At 39.1% G+C, this 3,665-nt stretch overlaps 1 non-coding gene across 1 annotated transcript; it reads right to left on the reverse strand.

The window, feature by feature from the left end:
- Nucleotides 1-787: 787 nt before the first annotated feature.
- LOC140872380 (small nucleolar RNA R71) lies at nucleotides 788-893 on the reverse strand. Its single transcript, XR_012147800.1, has one exon. It is a non-coding gene; the product is annotated as a small nucleolar RNA R71 (small nucleolar RNA).
- Nucleotides 894-3,665: the final 2,772 nt, after the last annotated feature.

A 3,665-nucleotide genomic window follows, 5' to 3' on the forward strand; every position in this document is an offset into this window, starting at 1 on the left:
TTGAAGTGCACAAGAGCTCGAGAATTGGATACGAAGACAGAAGACGGCGGCAACCGACGACGGAAAAGCTTAATTTTACTTCGTTCTAGTTTTCCTTTAAACTCTATTTTTCTAGTTTGATGGATTATTTGAAGAACAAGTTTTGTTTGATCTTTGAATTTGTTATGAACTAATTTCTTAGTCTAGAGGTAGACGGATCTTGACTGGAAACCATGATTGAGATATTTTGATTTATATATTTGAATTCTTCACACAGTTTATTTATGTTTTCCTGATTTTAATGCTTTCAATTTACTGGCCATAGATTGAATGATATTTTATTTAGAATCTATCACTCGAGAGAGGAGATTTTGAATACGACATAGGAAAATACATCTTTGGTGTTTATATTGTTCGAGAGGCATATAACTTCATAGAAGTCATTAGAAGAATTCTTGTGCTATTTATCGGATTTAATAATTGAACTTTGATAGAGATATTGAGTTTGTTATTGAATACGAATTTCTGCTTGACACTCGAGAGAGGTAGTAGAAAATAATAGAGATTCTTGGCTAATAAACTAGAAGAATTGATAATTGAACAATCATTAGAAATAAATTATGGTGTAACAGTCAAGTGAAGATTCATGGTGTTACTGAGGACACCATCAGACTACGATTGTTCACATTCTCTCTTAGAGACAATGTTTGTAGTTGGTTGCAGTCACTACCTCTTGGGAGTATCACTACATGGAAAGACATGACATCCAAATTTCTGGCTAAGTACTTTCCTCCTACCAAGTCTGCCCAGCTGAAAATTGAGATCACTACTTTCAAACAGCAAGATTTTGAGCATCTTTATGAAGCTTGGGAGCGGTACAAGGAGTTGCTTAGGAAGTGTCCAAACCATAATTTTCCGGATTGGGAACAGATTGAGTTATTCTACAATGGTTTGAATGGCCCAACGAGGATTTCTGTGGATGCTGCAGCTGGAGGTTCAATATTTTCTAAATTTCCTGAACAGGCTTATGAGATGCTTGAGAAAATGACTGTTAACAGTTATCAGTGGCCGAGTAAGAGATCTGTAATAAGGAAGTCTGCTGGAATTCATGAGGTTGATGCATTCATTGCTTTGACAGCTCAGATGGCTACTATTTCTACACAGTTGGATGCACTGACCAAAGGCAATCAAGTTTCTATTAAGACAGCATCGCTGGCGACTGCCGTAAATTCTGCTGATGGATTTGAGAGTGTGGAGCAAGCTCAATATGTGAACAACAGAAATTACAACAACTATCAAGGTAATCCTGTACCCAATCAATATCACCCTAGTCTGCGTAATCATGAATTTTTTTCTTATGCTAACAATAATAATGTGTTGAATCCTCCTCCGGGATACAATACAAATAAGGGTGAGGGTAATCCTCCTTTGGAGGATGTTGTTAATGTTTTTGTGCAGGAATCGAGCAAGAGGATGGCGAGGACTGAGACTCGCCTTGACAACTTAGAGACGCATGTGGCCAACATGGGTGCTGTATTGCAATCCATGGAGACTAGCATTGGGCAGTTGGCGAACGCACTGAAAGATAATAACGAGGCCAATTCCCAAGTAATACTGAGGTGAATCCCAAGGAGCAGTGTAATGCTATCACGTTGAGGAGTGGGAAGCAGGTGGATAATGAAGAGGACAAATATGAGAGCAAGACGTCTGAAAAAGTTGCAGTTGACGAGAAGAAGGTCGAGGAGAAAGAGTCTGAACCTGAGCAGAAAACGTTGTACAAACCTCCTCTTCCATACCCCAAAAGGTTCAAGAAGAAGGCAATGGACGAGCAGTTCTCAAAATTCTTGGAGATTTTCAAGAAGATACATATCAACATCCCTTTTGCTGATGCTTTAGCACAAATGTCGAATTATGAGAAGTTTATTAAAGAGGTGATGTCCAAGAAAAGGAGGCTGCAAAAAAATGAGATGGTGAGCTTAACTGAAGAATGTAGTGATGTGCTCCAAAAGAAGATGCCACAAAAGCTGAAGGATCCAGGGAGTTTTACTATTTCTTGCACTATTGGTTCTTCTTATTTTAATAATGCACTTTGCGATCTAGGAGCTAGCATTAATCTGATGCCTTTGTCTATTTTCAGGAGCTTAGGACTTGGCGAGGTGAAGGCCACAATGATCGCATTGCAGCTAGCTGATAGATCTATCACATATCCGCTTGGAATCATTGAAGATGTTTTGGTAAAAATAGATAAATTTATTTTTCCGGCGGATTTTGTTGTGCTATATATGGAGGAGGATGCAAATATGCCACTAATATTGGGGAGACCTTTCTTGGCCACTGCTGATGCCAAGATTGAGGTGAAGAATGGTGAGTTGTCGATGGGTGTGGACGGAGAAAGAGTTATTTTTAACATATTCAAGAAATCAAGTAATCCACCAATCGAGGAATTATTCATGATTGAGCGAGTTGTGAAGCTAGATGGTCATCCCAAACTTGTTCATGAGGTAGATTCAAAGAAGAATGATCCGAAGGTACCAAAGAAGAAGAAGAAAACGAAGAAGAAATCAAAATTTAAAAAGGTTGTTGAATATATTTGGAGGGTGAAAGCGAAAGGGAAGACCCTCAACAAAACGGAACCGGGCTAGAATTGGAATAAAGTCGGGCTATGGACTATAAACTAAGCGCTTCTTGAGAGGCAACCCAAGCTAGTTGTTTTTTGCGTTTTTTTTTATTTTCTTTTAGATGTTTTTGTTTTTATTTTTATCATGAGGAAACTAGACATTAATGTTACGCCTTAAACGCATATAAATCTCGAATTATGAAATTAATGTTTTTAATGCATTAACAAGTCTTATTTCTCTATGTTTTGATGATTAACAAAACTAGGTTAAAATGTTACTAATATTTACATTGAGCTTATTACAGAGTTAAAATTTTCAAGATGAATTTAGACTAAATTCATACTCAAGATCAAAAACAAAATTTGAGGAAGTTTACTGCTACGGGATCGGAAGCTCCGATTGCAGATCGGAACCTCCGATCATGATCAGAAGCATCTTCGGAAGCTAAGGGTAGATCGGAAGCTCCGATCATGGTTCGGAAGCTCCGATCTATTTCAGGGAGTTTTATATTGTTCGGAATGAAGAACGGAAGCTACGAAGAACAGGTTCGGAAGCTCCGATCTATGATTGGAAGGTCCGATCATTTTCTAAGGAATATTATATTGTTCGGAAGCAGATCGGAGGCAACGAAGTGAAGCAGATCGGAAGCACCAAACGTGATCGGACGTTCCGATCCTGAACGGCCGCCTGATAATCTTTTCCGGAAGAATTTTGCCCGACACCACATTTATTGCGCCGATCGGAAGCGCCGAAGTGGATCGAACGTTCCGATCCAGTACACCCGCGTGTCTCAGAATTCAAATTTCGGAAGCTCCGATGCAGGGATCGGAAGTTCCGATCGATGCCAAAATTTCAGCTATAAAAGGAGGCATTCCGAGGCCATTCAATCTATCCCAACATCTTCAAGTCTCTCAATCCTCTCAAGCATTATTCAAGCCATTTGTTGAGCAATTTGTAGCCCCTTTTGAGTGTTCAAAATATATTCACATATCGAGTTGTATACGGGGTTGTAAAATCGAGGGTTGTTAGTTTGTGAGTTGGTTGCTCGGTTTTGTAAACACTTGTGTG

Source organism: Henckelia pumila, unplaced genomic scaffold (assembly GCF_033568475.1).
Source record: "Henckelia pumila isolate YLH828 unplaced genomic scaffold, ASM3356847v2 CTG_461:::fragment_3, whole genome shotgun sequence".
Lineage (NCBI taxonomy): Eukaryota > Viridiplantae > Streptophyta > Magnoliopsida > Lamiales > Gesneriaceae > Henckelia > Henckelia pumila.